Source organism: Castanea sativa, chromosome 6 (genome assembly GCF_040712315.1).
Source record: "Castanea sativa cultivar Marrone di Chiusa Pesio chromosome 6, ASM4071231v1".
Taxonomy (NCBI): Eukaryota; Viridiplantae; Streptophyta; class Magnoliopsida; order Fagales; family Fagaceae; genus Castanea; species Castanea sativa.
This window is the reverse complement of record NC_134018.1, coordinates 21,623,117-21,648,436: the sequence shown is the minus strand read 5'-3', so window position 1 is coordinate 21,648,436 and position 25,320 is coordinate 21,623,117. Positions and strand designations below refer to the sequence as shown.

The following is a 25,320-nucleotide window of genomic DNA, read 5'->3' as shown; positions in this document are numbered from 1 at the left end:
CTGTACGTGCATCCAAATAAATTATTTTTTTAATATAAGGGAGGGGCTATAGCCGCGTTTTTGAAAAACGCGGCTATAGGTAGCACCAATAAAAAAACCCGGAACCCCACTTTCCCACCTACCCCCACTCTTATCTTTTCTTTCTTTATCTTTTCTTTCTTTCTTTCTTTGGTCATTCTTTCCCACCTACCCAGAACCCAGAAATTTCTTGGGTTCTTTCTTTCTTTCTTTCTTCTCTGCAAGTCACGCCCAGCTCTCCTTTCTTTCTCTTTTTTTTTTTTTTTTTCCTTCTTCACTCCAACACAGCTCTTTTTTTTTTCTTCGTTTCTTTACTGCTGCTTCTTCTTTTCTTTTTTTCTCTCTTTCCTTCTTTTTTTCTCTCGTTCCTTCTTTTTTTCTTTCAATACAACGCACACACCGGTACACTCCACACCACCATATACTTCATTTTTCAAGCAAGGGTCACTGGAAAACTTCATAAGAAAAGCTAAAGGCTCACTCATCTCTACTATTTGAGGTAAAAATTCTCTAATTTTTTATGGGTATTATAATTTTGCTAGAAGTTATTTTTGCTATTGTGTTGCTGATATTGTGCTTATGTTTAAATAGGTCTGTGTTCTTGAGCTTTTGTGTTATTTGAATGGATTTAGTGTTAAATTTGGGTTGGTTTTGTTGAATGAGAGGAGATTCATGGTTTGTATTGTTATATTTTGGAGAACGTTGCATTTGTACTGTCAGTATATTGTGTTTGATTTTGAATTTTTTGGGGAAAAAAAAACCCAGAAAATTTTTTTTGTTTAAAAAAAAAGCTGAATTTTTGAATTTTTTTGGGGAAAAAAAACCCCAGTAAATTTTTTTTTTTTGTTTTTAAAAAGACCTATAGCCGCGGTTTAAACGCAGCTCAAAGCAGGTTTGTAGCCGCGTTTTTTAAAAACGCGACTATAGGTCGCTGACTATAGCCGCGTTTTTAAAAACGCGGCTATAGACCTGAAGCCTATAGCCGTGGTTCAAAAACGCGGCTTCAGGTCTGGTCTGTAGCTGCGTTTTTAAAAACGCGGCTACAGACCAGCAGGGTCTGTTGCTGCGCCGCTTAGGCCGGGGTTGTAAACGCGACCATAGAAAACGCGGCTTCAGGTCTATAGCCACGTTTTTGAAACGCGGCTATAGACCCCGTTTTTTGTAGTGGATGATTTGGTGGTTGCAATAAAAAAGGTTCTAAATTCTAATTCTAATGTGGGAATCATTACGCTAGATACGCGTTGCTTCATATCATATATTGGTGTAGAATCTGATTTGCTTCTCTCTTTTGGATCGTGAGGTTCCATCCCAAGGATTGTCCCCAATGGCAGGTTTCTTTCATCCTATATTTACCATCTATTTATTATTTCTAAACAAAAAACCTATCATACTTTCGTTTCGTATGGCTTTATAGTATTGAACCCATGATTATCATCTCTAGGAGGACTAGAGCATTAGGAAAGTTTGATGCCCTTCACATTGGTCATTGAGAACTTGCAATTCAAGTAGCAAAGGTTGGACCTCCATTTCTTTTGTCGATTGTTGGAATGGCAGAGGTGCTTGGTTGGGAACCTAGGTATGGATGTTATTTATATCTTTATTATTCACTTATTTGAATTCTTCTTTCCCAATATTTATGGAGTTATTATCAATTGCCTTTGTTATGTGCTTATTAGGCTCTCATTGTCAAGGTACAAAAAATTGGATTTGTATCATGACAGATGTAAAAATGGTTGAAGGATGACTATTTGCATAATTTTTTTGATTCTATATATGGTTAATACAAAAAGCAAGGATGAGAGAGAGAGAGAAAGAGAAGCTATGCAAAATCACAAGTATTTTTTCATTTTATGTGATTTTGTGCACGTGTTGGTAATGTTGACTATAACGGACTGATTAGTTGAGTTGAAACCCACCAACTTGCATGCAGAAATGGGTTAAGATGTTATCTTACCTGAAGCTTGACAAGTTGGTGGCTACAACTTTACAAACTTTGGATTCGACACCAAATAGTTTAAGGGCATCTCCAGCAGGTTCTCCAAATTTTTGTACTGTTTGAAAAATGAATAGTGACTTTTATATTTTAACTATCTATTTTTTTAAATACACTTTCCAATAGATTCTCTATCCTATTCTCTATCTCATTTAAATATTATTTCTTCATTCATTCTTCATTCTTTTATTATCACCATTTATTCTTCCTATATTCATTCCCAACAATTATATTTTTCAATGAATAGTATTATATTCACAACATTTTTCGCAATACTTTCATAACAAAATTTATGTGAAAAGTTGTTACTAGTTCTAATTTGAACCCACCGTTGAAATTAAATTTTTACTCACCAATATTAGCTAATAACAATATGTTACTTAAAATTTATTGTGAAAATATTGCGGTAACATTTCTAAATTGTATTTTTCCTTTCTTTCTTTCTATCATCCACACGTTTCCTTTTTTTTTTTTTTCTTTTTTCTTTATTTTTCTCCACCACACACGTATACCCATTATCTCCATCCTCTCCTTTTTTTCTCTACACTTTCCCTTTGATTCCAGAACTCTCTGTGTCTTTCTTTCTCCAGCTCTCTTTCTCTATTTTTTTTTCTTTTTCTCCTCCACACACGTTATCCTATCTCTACCCCCTCTTTTATTTTCTTTTTCTCTGAGAACATTCCAGCAACTCTCATCATTCTCTCTTTTTTTCTCCAGCTCTCTCGCTCTTTTTTTTTTTTACTTGATTCCAGTTCGTCCCTAACACAGTCCAGATGGGTCAGATGGCTTCTGTCTTCTGTCTTCTTTTTTTTTTTTTTTTTTTTTTTTTTGCTTTTATTGTTATGATTTGATTAATTTTAAAATTTTGTTTTTAAGTTTGTATTCTGATAATCTGATTATGCGATGTTTGAGAGAAATATTTTTGTGATTGTAGCCATTGTGTTTGTAGCTGTGAGAGGAGAGAGAAATAATTTTTATTTTATTTTATTGAGATGTATGAATTTTTTAAGTGTAAAAATTCATTTGGAGTTGCTACAGTGTTCTCTAAATTAAGAGAATTACTGTAGCAACTTCAAAAAAAATTTGGAAAAGTTTTGTGTTTAGAGAAGCTGTTGGAGGGTGAACAGTGGGTGAATAGTAGCTATTTTTGGACTAAAAATAGAGATAGAGCATATGCTGGAGATGCTCTAAGGGGCATTATTAGTACCTATTGAGGTCTAAAAAGTCACAATGTTACGCTAAGGCCCAAAAAGGGGCATAGAGAATTGAACTCCATAAAAATAATAAAATACTTGAGCCTACAAGAAAGAAAAAAATATGGTAGGCCCAAATTCATTAAGGGTTTTAAGGAGGAACCCAAACCCACGAATGGGTAAGCCTTAGAATTCATGAAATGAAGGGAACAAGAAAATCCCAACCCGCCAAGGTCAGAAAATTGCTAAGGAGCCCAGTGTTAAGAACTAGGCCGGGATACTTAGGTACTGCTAGGAGCTCGGGATCCTCAAGATATGCAGCAAAACCAAGGTTAGATTAGGGGTGTCCAACAGCAACCGAGGCCCGATTCACTCAACTAGCCTGTCCGACCTGGCCCGAAAACCGGCCGACCCGACGCTAGTGACGGTCAGCGGCGGGTCTTCTCCACGAAAAACCAATCTAGGCGGGTCGGATGGCGGGTTTTCTTCTCCAAAACCCAATGAACTCGATCCGACCGACGAAACTCGTGAAAGAAGATCGGATCTACCTAGATCCACTCAGATCCGGTGAAGATTTGGTAGTTTTTGGTTAGATCCGGTGATGAGATGTAAGTTTTCTCTTAAATCTGGGCTTGAGGTGGTGTTTTTTGCTTCGATCTCGTGGTTGTCACACAGATCCGGCGAAGACAGTGATGATTCGACGAAGATCCGGCGATGAGATGGAAGTTCTCGTTCAAATCTGGGCTTGTGTTGGTCTTTCTTGCTTCAATCCCGTGGTTGTCGCACAGATTGGGTGAAGATTTAGCGAGATCCAGAGAAGATTCAGTGAAGATTGGGCAAGATCCGGCGAAGATTTAGCGATTTTCGATGAAGATTCGGCGAAGATTGGAGGTTGAAACTCACTCAGACTTCGACCGACCCGACTGTTGTCCACCGAAGCCTGATCCGACTCGACCCGAAGTTACCGGCGGTCGGCTGCGGGTCGTTCAACCTCCCATCCGATGTGAGCGGGTTGATTCCGGGTTGGGCACAAACCCAACCCGGAACGACCCGTGGACAAGGAAAACCAGGGTTAGATTAAGACAGCTCAAAAGGGGGCGCCAAGAAACACAAGGAACGAGAATAGATATGTCCCTATCAGCCACCTAATGATGCAGAAAGGAATCAGAAGGCTTGGGAACCAATAATTCATGAACAAGGGGTGGTACCTCGAGGAACCCAAAAAGAAGAACCGTGAAAGGAAGTGGCTGGGAAACTTTCAATCTGGCAGGAAGGAATCAGCTAACTTGGGAAAATAACAAAGGGAAAGGGAGCCTAAAGCTGAATCTAAAAATGTGAGGTTAAGAAGCCTTGAAGGAAGAAGGGCCAAAAGTCAGCTCTCTAAAGACACCCCAAAACGGAAAGACAGCAAGAGACTTTGGGAGAAGAAGTACTGAAAGAAGAAAATTATGAGAAATGTGGAAGGGACTAGCCACCAATGTTGCTGGCACAACATTGGTTCTGGTACCCAGAGGAATTAGTGGTACCCTAGAAACCCTAGGATGACACTATAAAAAGGAGGGACAGCCAACAATGAAGGGCATTCAGCAAAAGTGAATGAGAGCAAAATCATTGAGAAAACTCTGTTAGAATTCAAAAAAAGAAAAGAAAAGAGAGGGAAATACCGTCTGGTATCCTCTAACAGCCACTAGAGAGCACACTTGGATTCGAAGGGATTCAAACTTTACAAGTCTTAAAGGCCTGAAGAACCATCTAAGTTTGTAATTTTTGAACTCATTTGGACCTTGTAGCACATCATAGTGAGCATGATGTATTACACAATTAAGAAAGTAACAAAATATTTCACATTGTCTTGAGCACCCTTAACGTCTTTATTTTGTGTTTTTATTTACCATTTTGCCCCTTTACTATTTCTTGCTATTCTAATCATATATTTCTCTTTTGTTAGCATGCATGTGTTGTAGGATTCGTGTTCTGTGCACCATCTGGTTCATAATCAGCCCATTTAACTGCGGTGAACCAAGCCTAGTCCCTCAAAACAACAAGTAAAGGGCCCAGTTTTCTACTTGGGCCTGGGTTCTGTCCAAAAAGGATTCACACATTTTGGCGACTCCACTAGGGATTGGGTAAAGAAGAGGGAAGAAGCAATTCCTTCGTAGAGCATGGCTCCAAGACCAAGAAACAGTAAAGGTACTAATGTGCTAGCGGCGGCATCTGAGCCCGTAGGAGAAAATGAAGTAGCTTCTAGACAGAGGAACAAGGTACCTCTGGTGGAGCAGGAAGTAGTCTCCTGAAAGAGGTGTGCGGGGCGGGAGCTAGACTCCATGGCTCGAATGGCCAAAATGCTAAAAGATTTGCAACAGGAGATACGCCTCCTCAAAAAAGGAAGGACCCAAGAAATCAGTGATAACGTCCCCCCTGTGGTCAACCAAGACAGAGCCTAACCAGAGGTAGAGTCAGCAGTAGGAAGAGGAGCCAACCCCCAGTATCTCACGCTAGCAGATGCCAATGCCCTTTTGGAACAAGAAAGGGAAAAGCTCTCGGGGATCCCTAAGCAATTTTCTCGGGATCCCTCATTTCTGCCAGAACTCCTTGGAAAACCTTATCCCAAGGGATATGAACCCCCAAAGTTCCATCCTTTTGATGGAATAAACGGAAGTGCTGTGGAGCACGTGAGTAGGTTCATTCACACCATGGGCCCCTACACAGGAGACAAGGAGCTATGTCTAAGAGAGTTTGCTAAGTCCCTGGTGGACAGAGCATATACATGGTACACCACTCTCAAGCCTAGGTCCATCAAGACATGGGACGAGATGATGGAGAGGTTTTGTGCAAAGTACTATCCAGGTAAAGACAGGGTCACCTTCTAAAGCCTTCAAATGACAAGGCAAAGGCCTGGAGAGGATCCTGTCCAGTTCATCAAAAGGTTTTAGGACGTTTTTCTAGACTGCTATGGAGATCATGAAGGAAAAGAACTTGTGAAAACCTGCATATCCAACATGCTCTTTGATTACAGGCTTAATCTTGAAAATCTATGCATAACCTAGTTTGCTGATCTGCTACAAAGAACCAGGAGGACTGCATTAATCACGAGGACAAAGAGAGTGCCAGTACCCTAAGCCATGACAGCGTCAGTGGGAGAAAAAAGGAAGAGACCTGAAGGAAAGATGGCTAAGGAACCACCTGTGATCCCATGTACTGTAGAAGAACTGAATCATGTTTTGGGTAAATGGATTGGAGATGGAATTGTTAGGCCATTCACTATATCCAAGCCACCTACTGAAGAAGAAAGGAAGAATCCTGTGTTTTGCAGGATTCATAACTATGTCAAGCACTCTACCAAGGACTGTTGGACCCTCCGTAAACTTTTTCACAAAAAGCTTAGGGAGGGGACCCTCGAAATGCAAAGGAACTCTTTACCCAATCACAAAGGGAAGGGGGTGGTAGCTGTAGTGATCCATGGGAACCTAGCAGAGGCAGAGGAATCTGAAGGATCCTTCCATCCAAGCACAGTCAAGACCATTCAGAAGAACCCCAAGTTCAGGTCACTATTTAACCAATTGGGATTTGGGCCAGAAGCAAGAAGGGTGGCCATAGAATCCTTCATGAGTATAGCAGCAGATTCAGGAATGGAATGTTTCACTGCAGAATCCTATGCCAGCCGAGCTTACTTGGAAACTACCAATGCAATAACGTTCACAAATGAAGACATGGAAGTGGAACATCCAGACCATCGCAGACCCCTTTATCTAATGGCCTCCATAAACGGTGTCCAAGTCAGGAGAGCACTGGTAGACACGGGGGCATCACTTAACCTCATAAATCTAAGTACCGTGGAAGCCGTAGGCCTAACTGGCAGGAGGATCTTGGGGGCTCCCATGGAGATAACAAGATTTGGAGGATCAGCTAAATCTACTGAGGGTATGTGCAGCTGGCCTTAAGGGTAGGCCCAATAGTAGCCCTGACCAAGTTCCATGTAATTAACTTAGAGGTTTCTTACCATGTTCTATTGGCATGCCCCTAGCTCCATAAGCATCATCTTATTCCCTCAACGTACCTTCAATATGTTAAAGGGAGATTGAATGGGAGGCCAGTAAGGATCCCTGCCAATTCGAACCCCTTTAGCCAAAGAGAAGTGAACTTTATGGAAACAATGTTTTATGATGAGCTAGAACCAGATGATGAGAGCCCCGCGCTGGGGACCCCAAGGGCAGCCGTTTTGGAATAAGAAGAAGGAGGGGGCACCCTTGACCTAAGAAACCTCTTGGACAAAAAAAGGCAAAAGAGGGAGACTAGCTCCTCAAGATCCCGGGAGTGCGTAGTAGTACGGGAGCCTGGAGGGAGGCTAATATATCGTTTATGAAGGTGCGCGGGACATGAGTGCTTTGTGCAGGAGGGTCCCGGACCACCAGATTGTATGATGGCTTAAGAAGAAATCCTGGAGGACTTAGTCAAAGAAGCACAAATCCAGCCTAAGGAGGAGTTAGAAGAGGTAAACTTGGGGGTTGGCCTGGGAACCCAGAAGCCTGTTTTCATTAGCAGTCAGTTAACAGCACATGAAAAAAAAAACAATTAGTGGCCTTACTACGAAGATATGTGGATGTGTTCGCATGGACATATGACGAGATGCTTGGGTTCATCAAGTCAATTCAGCATCCCAAATGGCTTTCCAACATAATACCCGTGAAGAAAAAGAATGGCGAAATCCAGTGTTGTGTGGACTTTCGCAATCTGAACGAGGCATTTCCAAAGGATAAGTTTCCCCTGCCTAATATTAATCTCCTTGCAGATTCAGCTGCAGGAAACTCTATATTTTCATTTATGGATGGGTACAAATCTACATGGCTGCCAAGGATGCAGAGAAGACAACATTCAAGATCTCGATCGAAAATTTCTCTTACACCGTGATGCCCTTGGGCCTTAAAATGCAGGAGCCACGTACTAGCGAACCATGACAACTATCTTCCATGATATGGTGCATAAGGAAATGGAAGATTATGTGGATGATATTGTGGTAAAGTCAAAGACCAAAGCAGGACACTTCTAGATACTTGAACAAGTTTTTAAAAGGTGCAGGAAGTACAAACTACGCATGAACCCCGTGAAGTGTGCCTTTGGAGTATTTGCTTGAAAATTTCTTGGGTTCTTGGTAAATCATAGAGGTATAAGCGTGGACCCATCTAAGGCCATAGCCATTGCAACCATGAAAAGGCCTACAACGGTTAGAGAGCTCAAAAGCTTCCTGGGAAAGGTCTCTTATATTAGGAGGTTTGTACCAGGATTATCTTCTGTCACAAGTGGTTTATCCAAACTGTTGAAAAAGGGGGCTGAATTCATGTGGAGAACTGAATAGCAGGAAGCCTTTCAAAGGATCCAGCAGATCATGAATCATCTTCCTACCTTACAAGCACCAATACGTGGGCGACCCCTGTTGCTATATTCAACATCAAATTCTCAAGCTATAGGGGCCCTGCTAGCACAGGAAGATGATGATGGGAATGAACAACTCATTTATTATGTGAGTAGGGCACTTAAAGATACAGAAACCAAGTACCCCAAGATGGAAAGAGCATGTCTAGTGGTGATCTACGCATCTCAAAGGCTAAAACGATACTTCTCAACTCATCAAATCCTCTTAGTAACCAAGTCACATCCCATAAAGGCACTCCTTCATCAGCCTCCCCTAACAAGAAGAATAGCACAATGGCTAGTCTTGTTCTCTCAATATGACATTGGCCTCAAGGCCCCTAAGGCTATCAAAAGCCAAGCCATAGCAAATCTGCTAGCCTAGTTCTAAGGGGAGGAAGAATGTTCGCTAAGAGAAGAGATCCCTAGAGAGGTGGCAGTGGCAGAACTCCTAGGAAAAAAGTGGACAATGAGATTTGATGGGTTAGTAACAACAACTTCGAATGGCCTAGGAATTGTACTAAGATGCGAAGATGGGGATACCATGCCATTATCTTTCAAGCTTGGGTTTTCCTGCTCAAATAACACTTCTAAGTACGAGGCATACCTGATAGGGCTGGTCATAGCATTCAACATGGGAGTGAAACATATGAGGGTCTTAGGAGACTCCAACCTCGTGGTCTCCCAAGTAAATGGTGATTTTGTACTAAGAGACCAAAGTTTGGCAGCTTACAGAACGTGGGCGCAAAAATTGGAGCAGAAATTCTAGACCTTCAGTGTGGAATACGCCCAAAGAAGTGAAAACAGGTTCGCTGATGCACTAGCCACCCTGGGATCCCAGATGCCATTTAAAGGAAAAGACACTTTGATAAGAGTAAGCAGGAGCATTCCATCATAGGGATCCTTAAAAAGATGTTCCCTGAGGAGCCAAAGTAGGAAGATTGGAGAGATGAGATAAAAGGAAAAATAGAAAAGTGGGGACACGAAGGAAGTATCAAAGAACTAAAAGATTACACTATGATAGAGGGAGAGCTATATAGGAAGCTACTTGGTGGGATTCTGTCCAGATGCATCAATGATAAAGAGGGGAAGCTGAGGTTAGAAGAAATGCACGGCCAAATATGTGGGATTGCAGAGAAAATTAGTCTATACAGAAGGATGCAGCGCATGGGGTACTACTGGCCGAATATGAACAAAGAAGCTGCAATTGTACAGGAGGAATGTCAAAGGTGAGGCTCTTAGTGGACAAAGAGGAAAGTTATGATGTGTTTGTGACAGAAGATTGGAGAACTCCATTCATGGAATACTTAGCTCAAGGGATCTTGCCAGCTGACAAGACATTGACACACCAGCTCAAGAAACTTGCCATCAGATACTTCTTGCAGAATAAAATCCTGTTCAAAAAGGGGTACAACGGGGATCCCCTAAGATGCCTAGGGCCTAGGGAGGCCAAAGAAGTAGTTAAGGAAGTCCACTTCGGTGACTGTGGAAGTCACCCAAGGAAAAGAAGGCTCTACAGGCAGTTACTGCAGTTGGGGTACTATTGGCCCACAATGAAAAGGGATTTTTGAGGAGCTGGTTAAAACATGTCAAGCATGCCAAGTACTTGGGGACGCAATCCATACCCATCCAAATGTGCTACAAGATATGACAACACCATGGTCTTTCCATACTTGAGGGCTTGACCTTGTAGGGCCCATAAACCCTCCTTCTAATGGCTATATATGGATCTTGGTAACCACCGAGTATTTTACAAAATGGGTGGAGGCCACTGGAGCAGCTATGGAAAACTTCATTCGAGAACACATCATCACACGGTTCGGGATTCCCAAAGGCCTAATCAGTGATATTGGAACTTCGTTCATAAATAAAGACATGAAGAATCTGACCGAGGCATATTGCATCAAGCATGGGAGGTCCATGCCATATTATCCATAAGAAAATCGTCAAATAGAGGCTACTAACAAGGTGATACTGAAAATCCTCAAGAAAATGAAGCATGAGTATGGATGAAAATGGAGTGATCACCTGACAAATGTACTCTGGACAAGTAGGAGTTCCTTGAAGACAGCCACATGATTTTCACAATTTTCCTTGGTTTATGAGATAGAAGCCATCAGTCCCATAGAACTAGTCATCCCTATGCCAAGAGTAGTACTCGAAGAAATTCAAGAAGGCATGGATGACAAAAACAACGAAAGAAGGCTGGCAGACCTGGAAGGACTAAAGGAAGAATGAGAGGTGGCCAGAAGAAGGAGTCAAAGGTATCTGCAGAGGATGGCTAAGGCATATGGACAAGCAGTACACCCAAGAGCCTTCACGGAAGGGCAGCTGGTGTTAAGAGCAGCAGAACACGTGAGAAAGAATGTACCAGGACCTTCCAAGTTTGCTCTGAAATGGGAAGAGCCCTATATCATCAGGAAAGCCCATGATAATGGATATTACTACCTCACAAAGGAAGATGAGACCATCTTGTTGGACCCTATAAATGGGAAGTGGCTGAAATAGCACTATGCTTGAAAAGGGGGAGCTTATAATACACCGAGACCCCCTTCCTTTTCGTCAACTCTTTAATCTGCTAAGTGTTTCATCATTCTTTGTTTTTGAGCTTTATTTAGTTTATGTTTTTGGTTCCTTTTCTTGTTGTTTAGGAGCCTATGGTAGAAGGACATTCTATGATCCTTACTATCTTTGTCAAATTCTCCTATGTTCCTCGGTATAGCGATTATGCTATGATTCAATGAAATTTCCTTTTCTTTTCTTTTTTTTTAAAAATTGAGCTATGATCAAAGTGCACAATTGTGTAGTATTATATAACCCAAATATGGGTAAATTTGGGAGGGGTACCTGGGCTAGCGCAAAAAAAAGTAAAACCTTAGTGCATGACCCAAGACTCATGCCACAATTAGTTCAAGTACATGACCTGGGACCACAAGCTTATAAGCATCTAGGATACCCAACCTAGTACTTGTCCAAAAGGGGTCTACTTGGCTCATAACCTAGGACTTAAAAAAAAAAATGTCAAAAGTACCCAGTTCAGTGCCTGTGCAAGAACATAGCCACTAGGGCACCTGGTCTAGGACCTGCCCAGGACCCAGTTCAAAAGAAAAAGAAGGAAGAATACATAGAAGTAGTCTTTTTTGAGGGCCAAAATTTCACAAAGAAAGCACATTCCATGAAAAGTAAGGAAAGACCATAGGTCTTAACAAAGAATGTCCAATTCATGAAGCTAAGAAGGACCATGAAGGCCTGAAATCCCAAAAAGAAGAAAAAAGAAAGAAATAATAATAATAATAATAATAATAATAATAATAATAATAATAATAATAATAAAGAAAAAAAGAAGAGGATCTCGGGCGAGGATCTCGGGAAGACCAGAGGACATGCAATAAGGATCTCGGTCAGGCCAGAGGATATGCAGCAAGAAGAATCAGCATCAAGGCCCTATGTATGTTAAGATTTCCAGCAAAGAACAAGCCATTAAAAATCTAGCAAAAAAAAAAAACCAGGTATTATCTTTGTAACCCATGGTCCAAGCCCGTGGGATCCTGAGTGGATAGTAAGGGAGGAATGGTTTGGTCGGTAGGGGAGTGATTTCTGGTGAAAGGAGGATCCCGAAACTTTCCATTGGTTCATATATTTGCTTGGAATGCATGAACTAATGGAAAACTTAGTTCCCCCATTTGCATGACACCTCCCCACAATTTTCCTCTCAATTGTCATTTTCAAGAAAGCTGTCACAGTACACCGAGCAGCCCACCCATTCCATTTAACTTTCCAAGAAGGAATCTTTCATTTATAGCTAAAGCCAAATGCCCCTTTTGAGTTATAATTACCTAAATAAGCTAAACTTTTGCCCAATGCACATTTTCAGGTCATAGAGGACGTAGTTTTACCTAACAGACCTGACACGTCCTCTCTCGGGGTCCTAGACCAGGTTTGCTATAAAAGGAACACAAAGTGTAGCAAAAAAAGGGGGATTCGGATGGGAGAAAAATGGGTATTCAGGGGAAAAGTTCAGAGGTTTTAAAACACAAATTCTTAGAGTTTTAAAAGACCAGCAAGGGAGAGAAAGAAATAAACAAAAGAGAGAGCCAAGGAGTAGGAATTTGTCCCATATTCTTAAGATTATTCAAAACATCACTTAGCCTCCAAAGAAATATAAGCCAAAAACATGCACACATCAGATATCACTCTCTCCCATAAAAATCCTCCTCACCTAACTATCTTGGAAGGCAATGCCCAATCAAAGTCACTTGGACTTGAGTTCCAAATCCCACAAGTCTTGTGTAAAAGCACTAAGTCTGTGAGAATTGGGGCCAGGATTCTCGTGGCTGAATCATTCTCATGAAATTCATTTATATATATATATATATATATGTTTATGTATTAAAAATGTATTTCTTAATCGAAGAAACTAACAATTACTTAAAGATATGTGTATTGTGTAGTGTATTCTTATGCAGGAATTATAGAGGTAAAAGGAGATGACAAAACTCTATTGCATAATAAGCATGGAGAAAGATAGTATAGTTCTGAGAATCAGTATTCTGGGTTTTCACAGGCCTAGTACCCCTGGAAACCACGACTTCACTCCTGGGGTACCATGACAGTACGCCCGGGGTACCAAGTGGTGAAGTCCCCATGAGCTTTGAACAGCCCCTCCAACAGTGGCAGACCCTCAACAAGCACAAAAAATCTTAGGAAGTTGCCGAAAGAAGACCCAAAACTATGAAAATGGCTAGCAGGGAGGCTGTTGAACTCCAAGGAATCAAAGCGGGACAAGAAAACAGGGAACCCTAAGCTAGGATCTGAGACAGTCACCCCTGGAGCCTCCTCTATTGTTATGTCTCCACTCTCAGGAATCAGAGTACTCTCGACCCTTTGGATGGTTTAGGGGTTCCCTACTTGAGCTTCAACAACCGGGACATTGGGAGCAGGTTCAACAACTACCTTAGCACCTACGGGCTCAAGATCCTTAGCACTTATGTCTACACCTGCAGAAGCAGACAAAGTCAAAAGGGGAAAAGAAGAAAAGAAAATATATAAAGTTGAGAAAGTGAGGGAAAGCTAAAGAACCAGTATCAGCTCCCTGTGACAGAGCCTCCTCCTCTTGCCCCTCTGACTTCACAGAGGACTCTGTGAGAGAGCACACAGCACGTTAGAGAAAAAGTGAGGAAACTTTGGAAAATTGCTAAAGGAAGGGAAGGATACTGAGGGCTTTGCCATAGAAGGAAAAAACAAGGAAGAAGTGTGGAAGAGAGTGGGGAAATATGTAAACAAAAAAGAGGAGGAAGGGGGAAGTATAAAGATGGTGAGTAGTACGCACCTTCAAAATCCTCTGACTCTAAAGAGGGGGCAGCCTTAAGAGTAGATTGAGCACTGGTTTGACCTAAAAGAGGAAAAGAAACCAAGAACTCTCAGGGAGAAAGCATAAGGGAGATAAGGATGAGCATTAATAAAGAATGGATGAGGCTCACCTGCTTATATGGATGAAGACGCACCCCCCAAGGACTCTTTGCCTAACGCAGGTTCAGTTGTGGGCTCAAGTGGCATAGTTTTGGTAAGACTGGGAGTCTACACGGGCTTGGGATCTTGGGAAATAGGAGGGTGGAAAGCTTTGGGGTCCTGAACAGCTAGGGGAGCAGAAGGCAGAGTAGGCTATACATCCTTCATTGCTTGCCTGACTTCCTTGGCCACATCACCACTAGGGAGCTCCTCTTCTACGCCTAAGGCAGCAGCATATTGAGCTGTCATCACTTCTTTCACTAGACTCCCACTAGTTGTGGGAAGGGGTACCTCAACTTGCAAAAGGAAAAGACGAGTATGTAGCAGAGCATCATAAAATGCATATGTACACAACACCAAAAAAGGAAGGAAAACAAGTAGTAAGAAGCACAATTGGAGGAAAACCATACCACATCATCACCAGACGACTGACTCTTGCCCCTATTGGGGTCTGACTTGCGCTTGGACTGCAAAAGAGGAGTAGCCATTCATCAGTTAAAAAAAAGAAGAAGAGAAACACATCAGGAACAATGAACTAGTATAGGCAGATGTCAAAAAACAAAAAAAGAAGAAGGAAAGAAGCCTTGCCCTTTTCTCTCTCTACAGGTTCTTCAATGGTCTTTTGCCTACAAAGGGTCCTAAGGGAGACTGGAGTACAAAATCAAAGGACCCTAAAGAACCCTGGGTTGAAGAACTCAAAGAAACTTGAGAGAGAGAAGACTCTACCTTAGTCTTCACTTGGATCTTTGGGATTAAAAGGTGGCCAACTTCCTTTCCAACTGAAGAGGGGTCCACTCTCTCGGGTTCCTTAAAAATGACTAACTGTTTGTGGGATTTAGCAGTCTTCGTCTTCTTAGTCTCAGGGCCAACCTCAACGCTTTCTTCAAGCTCATCTCTCTTGACAACTTCTTGTTTAATTTTCTTCTCCTTATCTTTACCTACGGGGGTTGTAGCACCAATTGCCTCCATCACCCCTCTCTTGATACACCAGAAGAGGCACCCACGATAAGGTCACATCCTGACCAAGCTTCAAGAAAATTGTTCACATAGCATACCTAACCGCCTCTAGTAGCATGCCACTCCGCAAATCCTGTCTTGCTACTTATTGCAGCAGAAACAATGCTAGCAGTAGGAAGGGCTAGACGTTTATTGAAAGTGGGAGTAGAGAAAAGACCGGAATCAGGAACCCTTGAAATCTTTCCAGAACCTACAAAATCTGAGAAGGATTTGTGAACTCTTCTCCAGTAGCCAGAGAAACTGCTGGAAGCAAAGACTCCTTTTTGGGAGTTTGACACCACAAATTGAGGGATCCTTCGTGACCAATAGGAAAAAGCTGAGACCTTAGAAATGGATCTAGGGAAGGAAGAGAGGGCACAACCTTCATGAACATTGGTGGGATGTCCTGGTCAAAACTAAACTGCCTAAGGACTTGGGGTGCTGAGTAGTGGGTGTACCTGGGACCACTGGAGGAGGGTACTAGAAGCCACGAAGGGCTGATAAAGGCCAAATACGCCAAGCTACCTTTATCCCCCCTACGCAGATCAAAAGTATTCCCCAGGGAGCTAAGGAAAGAAGCCAACATAGAATCGCAGGCAAACCCGAGACTGAACTCTCGAGGAGAACACCAATTTAGGTGCCCTGCTTGATCAAACAACTCCACTAACTATTTGTGGGATTTAGCAGTCTTCCTCTTTTTAGTCTCAAGGCCAACCTCAGCGCTTTCTTCAATAAAAAATGACTAATTGTTTGTGGGATTTAGCAGTCTTCCTTTTCTTAGTCTCAGGGCCAACCTCAGCGCTTTCTTCAAGCTCAGCTCTCTTGACAACTTCCAGTTTAATTTTCTACTCCTTATCTTTACCTACGGGGGTTGCAGCACCAATTGCCTCCATCACCCCTCTCATGATAGGCACACCAGAAGAGGCACCCACGATAAGGTCACATCCTGACCAAGCTTTAAGAAAATCGTTCGCATAGCATACCTAACCGCCTCTAGTAGCATGCCATTCCGCAAATCCTGTCTTGCTACTTATTGCAGCAGAAACAATGCTAGCAGTAGGAAGGGCTAGACGTTTGTTGAAAGTGGGAGTAGAGAAAAGACTGGAATTAGGAACCCTTGAAATCTTTCCAGAACCTACAAAATCTGAGAAGGATTTGTGAACTCTTCTCTAGTAGCCAGAGAAACTGCTGGAAGCAAATACTCCCCTTTGGGAGTTTGACACCACAAATTGAGGGATCCTTTGTGAACAATAGGAAAAAGCTTGAGACCTCAGAAATGGATCCAGGGAAGGAAGAGAGGGCACAACCTTCTTGAACACTGGTGGGATGTCCTAGTCAAAACCAAACTGCCTAAGGACTCGGGGTGCTGAGTAGTGGGTGTACCAGGGACCACTGGAGGAGGGAACTGGAAGCCACGAGGGGCTGATAAAGGCCAAATACGCCAAGCTACCTTCATCTCCCCTACGCAAATCAAAAGTATTCCCCGGGGAGCTAAGGAAAGAAGCCAACACAGAATCGCAGGCAAACCCGAGACTGAACTCTCAAGGAGAACGCCAATTTAGGTGCCCTGCTTGATTAAACAACTCCACTAAATTGAGGCTGCCACCTTTCAAGTTGGCCCAACGAAAGATGATGGGATGGCTATTAGTAGAACTGCCACACTTATCCTTTACAAACTTCAGACTCCTGCACTTTGCCAAAGTGACAGAAGAACGGTCCCACATGAACACTTGGAGAATGGCGCAGTGAAAGGACGAAGTAATAGCATAGCAATAATTGTCTTCAACTTCATCTCCATGAAGCAAGTCTAACTGGGAGTAAACATAGCCTAAGAACATGGGGGCTAAAGGATACTTGGCACCCCAGGCCAACCTAATTGCCAAAGGAAAGAAAATAGACTTAACCCCATACCCGGAGAACTCATTAAATAAGAACTTACTGAGCCACAGTGCCAATAACCCAGCTCACCTAACTGCCTTATCCTTCTCTCAAGAAAGGTTCATGACCCATTTGCCCATCCTGGCTGGCTTCCTACTTGGAGAAGCAGTATGCCTACCAAAGTGATTGAATAGTTTATCTTCCACTTTGAGATCCTCGCTGGAAAGACTGATATCGAAGGGATTCTCTTCACCAAATGCCGGGAGGAGGAAGTTATTGACCACGTCCTCTAAAGTAATGGTAAGCTCACCAACAGAAAAGAAGAAGTTGTGAAGGAAAGGGCACCAACGGCGCATCAAGTGTCTAAGGCCCTTGGCCAGTAGTACTTATGCCGTATAATTTACCTCGATGGAGGTGTATGAAGGATCCATATATGATTGTGTCCCTACTTATTCCTGGACGTGAGGCACTTGGAAACAAAATTGATGTGTACTTGTGACCGTTGGTGGATGATTTAAAAGAAATATGGAATGAAGGCATCAAGACATATGACACATCAACGCAACATACATTTAAGTTGCATGCAGGGTTATTATGGACTATAAATTATTTTCCTGCATATGTGAACTTATCTGGGTGGTCTACCAAGGGAAAGCTAGCATGTCCCATATGTAACGAGAATACAAAGTTGAGTTATTTGAAGTCTAGCCATAAATTGTGTTACATAGGTCATCGTCGATTCTTACCTCAGTAGCATAATTGGCGCAAAAAAAAAAAAGAATTTTTTGATGGAACTGAAGAACATAGGATAGCCCTTAATGAATTATCAGGAGATCAACTGTTACAACAACTAATGAATGTTCCAGAAGTGCAATTTGGAAATGATGAAGCTACAAGGAAAAGAAAGCGCGTGAAGATTACGTTGAATTGGACAAAGAAAAGTATTTTTTTTGAGTTACCTTACTGGTCAACATTGAAACTAACAACTTAGATGTCATGCATATTGAGAAGAATATATATGACAGTGTCTTAGGTACATTGATGTATGATAGTGGAAAACGAAAAAATAAAGACACTTCTAATGCACTAAAGGATTTAGAAGATATGGGCATACGTAAAGATTTGCACTTACAAAAAACTGGTACATCTACAAAAATGCCACAAGCAAAGTATATATTGACAAAAGCTGAGAATACAAGATTCTGTGATTGGTTGAAAAATGTGAAGTTTCTTGATGGGTATGCATCTAACATTAGTAAATGCATGAACACCAATGAGGGTACGATTTTAGGAATGAAAAGCCATGATTTTCATGTACTCTTACAAAAATTACTTCTGGTTGCAATTCGTGGATATTTCAATGATAATATACATACAACATTGATTGAATTGTGTTTATTTTTTAAGGACTTATGTTCACGAACAGTGAAGTTAGATGTCTTAAATCAAATGAAGGAAGACATTGTTGTGATTTTATGCAAAATGGAAATTATATTTCCACCTGCTTTTTTCGATATAATGGTACATCTAGCTCTTTATTTACCTCAAGAGGTAGAGCTTGCAGGACCTGTTCAATTTCGTTGGATGTATCCAATTGAAAGGTTTCTTGGTAAATTAAAGCAGTTTGTGTGAAATAGAGCCTGTCCAGAAGGGTCAATTTTGAGGGATATTTATCTATTGAATGTTTGATATTCTGCTCCATATATCTTTGTGAGATTGAGACAGTATGGAGTTGTGAGGAGTGGAATAGCAACAGGTGCCAGGGGAAAAGGATATAGACTTTTCTATTTTTTCACAACCAGTACGTCCTTTAGGAGCAGCAAAATATCTAAAACTTGATGATACGCATCTCACACGGGCTCGATAGTATGTACTTAGCAATTGCTTAGAAATTGAAGTGCTTATATGTTTTCACAACCAGTGTTTCATTAATTTTTTTTTCAATTAACATGTTACTTAGCAATAAAATGAAGTGCTTATATGTTTTTATTATGTAGTGAGCATTATCTAAAGATTTGTTGATTTTTTTTTTTTATAGAAAATTTTCATGTTACTTGAAAATAAAATGAAGTGCTTATATGTATTTATAATGTAGTGAGCATTATCTGGAGATCCAGGGAGAAGGCATCATTGACATTGATCATAAGCATGAAGTTGAATTCGAAAATTGGTTCCGAAATCGTATATGTGGGAGTAATGTGACAAATGTGTCCAAAGAATTATATAGTCTTGCATGCAGATCTAATGCTCTAGTTGCAGTTTACCAAGGTTGCATTGTGAATGGTGTTAGGTTCCACACAAAAGACTATGAACATACTTGTCGTACCCAAAATAGCAGTGTCTTTTTTTTTCGGGTGAAGATGGCGTAACAAAAACTGATTATAATGGTGAGTTGAGGAATGTTTTAGAGCTAACCTACTTGGGCAATAATCGTGTATATTTATTTGAGTGTGATTGGTGGGACACTAGGGATGGAACAGGAATGCAAATGGATGAGCATTTTACAAGTGTGAATACATCTCGTACATGGTATCATTTTGACTCATTTATCCTAGCATGCCAAGCTTCACAAGTTTTTTACTTGAATGATACCAAATTGAGTAGTAGTTGGCAAGTGTGCAACATATGACGCATAGAAACATGTATGATATTCCCATAGGCATAGAGAAAGTGCATGAAAAAAATGAAGAAGATAATGGTGATGAGGTATACCAAGAAAGTGAATGTATTGGGGTTAATTAAGGGTGTCCATGGCAACTCGTAAACCGACCTACCCGCCCAAACCATCTGGGCCGACCCGAAAACCGGTTGACCCAACGCCGGTGATGGTCAAAGACGGGTTTCTGCCCCCAAAAATCGACTGATGTGAATCAGATGGCGGGTTTTATTCTTCAAAACCTGATATACCCGATTTGACCGAGGAAACCCATGAAAGAAGGCTGGAGTTACGTAGATCCGTTCAGATTCATCGATTTTTCGGTGAAGGTTTGGTAGTTTTTGGTTAGATCCTGTGAAGATCTAGGTTTCCTTCCTTAGATCCGGCGGTGAGATGAAGATTTTGCTCAGATCTTCACTTGATCCGGTGGTGAGATGAAGATTGTGCTTCGATTTTCACTTTAGATCTGGCGATATAGATGAATTTTTCGCTAAAATTTGAGCTTGATGTGATGGTTTTTGCTTCGATTTTTGCTTAGATCCAATGATTTTTGCTCAAATCTAGGCTTGATGTGCTGATTTTGAGCTTCAATTCAGCAAAGATTTGGTGCTTGTGCTTCGATTTTCACTTAGATCCGGCGATAGTGATGATTTTTTCGCTCAAATCTGAGCTTCATGTGATGTTTTTGCTTAGATCCTTGATTTTTGCTCAAATCTGGGCTTGATGTGTTGATTTTGAGCTTCAATCTGGCGAAAATTCGGTGATTGTAACTCAGTACAAGGTTGACCGACTTGACCGTTGTCCACCGACATCCGATCCAACTTGACCCAAGGTCGTCTACGGTTGGCAGCGGGTCGTTCAACCGTCCACCCAATGTAAGTGGGTCGGTTGCGGTTTGGGCATAAACCCGACCCGGACCGACCCATGGACACCCCTAGGGTTAATGCAACAGTTTAACAAGAAAATGATGAAAACTCAACTTTGTTACATAGAGATGATGTGCCAGGAATAGATTTTGGGGACTTAATACCTGTTGATGATGATATGTGCAACTTGATGAAAGCATGTTCATCAATGATAACTTGTCTAATGAGGAATGGGATACAGATTCCATCCATGAAGAAGAAACATGTAGTAATGACAATGTTTCAAGCTCAGATTAGGAAAAGATCTATCTAGCAATGATGAATCTATTGGAGATCTTGGGGATGAAGATTAAGTTGAGTTTTGAGCAGGTTAAGTTTTGTTAAATACATAATGATAGGCCAAGAATGTATTGACCCCTTGTGATGAATTAATTGATTAATTAGCCAAATTGATTAATTAATCAAATTAGCATGCAATATATGTGGCAACACAAACAAATCACCAACTAAATAAAATGCAACGGAAAATAAATTTGAGAAAGTAATTTATTAATGAATGGGGAAAACTTCCAAGGCAAAAACTTTACCGAGTGATTTTAAGGTCACCACTTTTGAGAATTCATTATTATCACAACAAGCGGTTACAAGTAAAAGAATCTTAGTACCTTATACCAACCTACGGTTGAATCCTTACCCTAATAGTCAATTGGACTTATTTTGTAGTGACAATCTCTCCATTTAATGCATGACTCCTAGTACGTGACTAACCAATAGATGCGTGAATCTCAGTACGCGACTTAATCATCAACTTGAGAAAGATGTTGGCTGCAAAGTTCTTCAGTTCATCACACGATGAAGATCATGAAACTTCTTGGTCACAAAACCCTACAGTGTACAAACACAGCAGCTTCTTCCAGAGAAAGAAGAACTAGGGCAAATTAGGTTTTCGGTCACAATTTGCATGAACAACACATTGCTTCACACTCATGTAACTATGCAACATGTGACGGCTCTTAAAATAATCTTTATATATATTTAGGGTTATGAGAAAAGAAAGCCTAAACACATGCTAACAGATTGGAATGAAATTAGAACTAAAAATCTGATTTTCATAAATCTCGGTAGATACCCTATCTATTGAGCAGCTGTCGAGTTTTGGGCTAAAACGCTTTTTAAACCTTGATAGATACTAGCTGTCGAGCTTTAAAAAATAGCACTTCATTACTTGATTCTTGGACAGACTTGGATGGCTTTAACACTTGAACTTGAAACCTTGTTCCTTGAAGCATTATACACATCCTATCTATCCAATTACAAGTAAAGTGCGTTTTGTCAAAGGATTAGCCAATATATGATGACATATGTTCCTAACATGAATCATATATATCCTAACACATAAAGCTTTCATATCTTCTCAGCTATGGTATTTTTGAAAAATAAAAATGATAAAGTTTTACTTGGATGTTAAAACTATTTTGTACACATTTTTGTCATCTACTTTAGTTGACCTTTACATTGGTTTATTCTTTTTATTTTAGGTTAAAATGTCGCATGCCTTGGGCTACTGATGATGTTGAGGGGAGATACTTTTCATTGCAAACTTGGTTGTATATCTTCTTGAGGAATTTGTTATTATTTTATTATTATTTGAGAGAGTAGATTTGAATTTAAATGATGTACATGATATAGAACTTGGGTTTTGTTTTTCCTTATTAGTAGTTATTGATTGAGTAGTTGTTATGCTTATACGAGTATTTGTGATTGAAAATTTGTGATGTGTGGAATTGTGGTTTATTAAAGTCGAATTATTATGGCAGCGACCTGATTATCCTTATCATGAGTTCCTCCTTTTTGGCCCAATTTAAGATTACTGTTTATAACATGCAAATAATACCTTGTCTTTTACATCATGACAATCCATCTGGCAAAATCTAATTCACAAATGGCTAGCACGTGATCCTTGTAGAAGATCCAGCTGCTTGACCCACTCATGCTGTGAAATTTCCTGATTCATTTGCAAAATATGCTCCACAGTTGTTTGGTATTAAAGCACATTGTTTATGTGTCATTCTACACTTTGACAAGTGCCTGCACTTTTGGAACTCATTGTTGTGTTTGTTTGTTTGGATAGGAGATTGAGAATGAGAAACTTAAGTTGGAACATGTTTAGCTTTCAGAGGAGAATAGTGGGTTATCTGTGTAGAATAAAAAATTGGCTGAAGAGGCTTCTTAAGCAAAAGAACTGGCTTTTGCTGCTGTTGTGGAGCTAAACAATTTGGCTGGTGAAGTGACAAAGCCCTCCAACATTTCGGTTTCAGGTCTCCTGGTCTTCAAAGGCTGTGAGTAGTCTCCCTTTCTTTTCCCTCCTTTTGTGTTTACTTCTATAATTCAATGTTATTGTAAATTATTCCGTATAAATCTAAAATTTGAGAGAGAGAGAGAGAAGGTGGTTGAGGCATTTAAAATATTGACTTCTGACTTGAAGGTGAAATCAATTTTAGTGAACATTTTTGGAGGAATAATGAAATGTGATATAATAGCAAGTGGAATTGTCAATGCTGCAAAATAGGTTAGTTTGTGTTTGATTATCTCAGGTTCATTATCAACGGTTTCTACTTTCTTGGACATGGTTAACCTTCTCATTAGGACTATGTTCTTTGGCCCATAAAATTGTTGCATTTTGTGTTTTTAATGCTTACATTTTCTTCCTCTTATATTTGGATGATATATCATTTTTTGTTTATTGGTAAGAATAATTTATTGAAAAAAAAAACTATTTCATGCAAAAAATGCATAAATTAGCCAAAAGAATAACAAAACAAAATTCCAGTGTTACTAATTGAATTTCAACAAATTAATTATCATAATTGAAATCCAATAAAGAAAAAAATCATGCTATCAAGCATTGTTGTTTGTTGTTATCTGGGATTTAACAAGGCCCTTAAAAGGGGCTTACATGTTCCTTGGTCTAAAGTGTGTGTGTACCAGTTGTGCTAGCAGAAATACTGTTAAGTCTTCTTGGATTTCAACAAAATGAATGTCAGAAAGTCCTGCAATCAAGCTGGTGATAAACCCTCATAGAGAAAAATACCCAAGCTGGTGATAAATCATGCAATCAATGCTTTAGGCAGCATTGATCAACATTTCTTTGATTTTCTCTCTTAAATTTTCAATTCCAACCTCTTGAGAATGATGAAACTAGCATAGAGGTTAAAGATCAAACAGGGAGATTCTAGAATTGGAGTCTAGTTTTGATGTGGTACCTAATTGGCACCATTCAGAAGCTTTTTTTCATCGTTGATGAGTCTTAGTAAGATGCATAATTTGGCAAATTCAAGATTACTAAAATGAGAATTAATTGGCTGTACCAAGCCCATAAGTCTTCTTTTTAATTTTCAAGTCCTTTTCCCTTTAATAGTTCTTCTATTTCTTAAGACCTTAGATAACCAACCAAATTCATATAGAGATTGAGAGTTTAAGAAAACTCTAGCAGCTTTTCTTATAGCTTTGTGGGTGTGATTGTATATTGAGAATTTAAGAAAACATTCATCTCTTTGAAATTAAATGAAAGTTTTTGACATCTTTTAATGAAAAATTAAATGGAAAAAGGAATGATGGAAAAGACTCTTTCTGATAATTGAACTATCATAACATTTTAAATTGTTACTTTTCTTTCACCTTCAGTTTAATTTAATGACTTTATTGCCTCCAAGCCATTTGTTGAAGAGTTAACTTCTGTTAGGTCTTGATTTGAAGGTTATGCTGAAAGTACCAGTGGTGGTTCGTCTTGAAGGCAGAAACGTGATCGAAAAACAGCATGATCTCACTCTTTTGTTCAACTTGTAAGTCCAAGGCGTTTACCAGACACTGTGTGAAAGAAACAAAGTTTTTATTTTTATTTTTTTAGAAGAAGAAAATAAACTCAAAGTCTGACACTTCAACTTTGGGGAGTGTCAAAGTTCACATCTTTCCTGGTTGTGTTAAATTGAGGTACTTTTGATGATCTCTCTTCATTTTACCTTCTGGGTATTCCTTAATTTTGGTAAACAAGTTGTGGGTATCTTTGAAAATTAGCAATTGTTTCATGTTTCATGAGGAATTCGCTATCATTTGATTAGTATTTGAGTGAATAGATTGGAGCTTTTATTATGTATATGATATTGAACTTGGGTATTATTTTCCCTTATTAGTAGTTATTGATTAAGCAGTTGTTATACTTATATGAGTATTTGTGATTGAAAATTTTTTATGTGCATAGGATTGTGCTTTGTTATTTCCCAATAGGTACCATTGTAAAATTTAGAATGTAAATTTTAATGAAAAATTAAAAATGTAAAATATTATTAGCAACGACAATGTCATATAACTAACATTTTATCATATTATTAGTGACGACAAACAATATCATCACTAATATGCAATTTTTAGTGATGACATGTTTGTGGTCACTTATATATCATTATCTGTGACGATAGCAAGCTTTGTCGCTAGTAATGACATATTAGCGACGACAAAAATGTCGTCGTTAATAATATTCTACTAGTGATGACAAAAAAATTTGTCACTACTAATGAGCTAGTAGCGACGACATGTTGTCTTGGGTTCTCGAGTTATTTATGAAGACAATTGTCACAATTAGTGACGACTTTGTCGTCATTAATAGTCTTGTATTTGTGACGACATTAATATCGTCACTAAAAAGCTTTTTTGTTACCATTTTCGTTTAACGAAAGTTAGCGACGACATTTTTCATCACCAATATAATTAGCAACAATATTTAAAGCATTAGCGACAACTATATGCCGT

At 39.9% G+C, this 25,320-nt stretch overlaps 1 long non-coding RNA gene across 5 annotated transcripts; it reads left to right on the top strand.

Annotated features, from left to right (window-relative positions):
• Positions 1–203: 203 nt before the first annotated feature.
• On the top strand, positions 204–24,717 carry LOC142641339 (uncharacterized). Of its 5 annotated transcripts, none has more exons than XR_012845384.1 (6): positions 204–517; positions 1,253–1,349; positions 1,460–1,594; positions 22,053–22,118; positions 22,646–22,853; positions 24,257–24,717. It is a non-coding gene; the product is annotated as an uncharacterized LOC142641339 (long non-coding RNA). The 5 variants fall into 5 exon arrangements; XR_012845386.1 differs by lacking the exon at positions 22,053–22,118 and adding an exon at positions 19,088–19,379; XR_012845387.1 differs by lacking the exon at positions 22,053–22,118 and having other exon boundaries at positions 1,253–1,345.
• Positions 24,718–25,320: the final 603 nt, after the last annotated feature.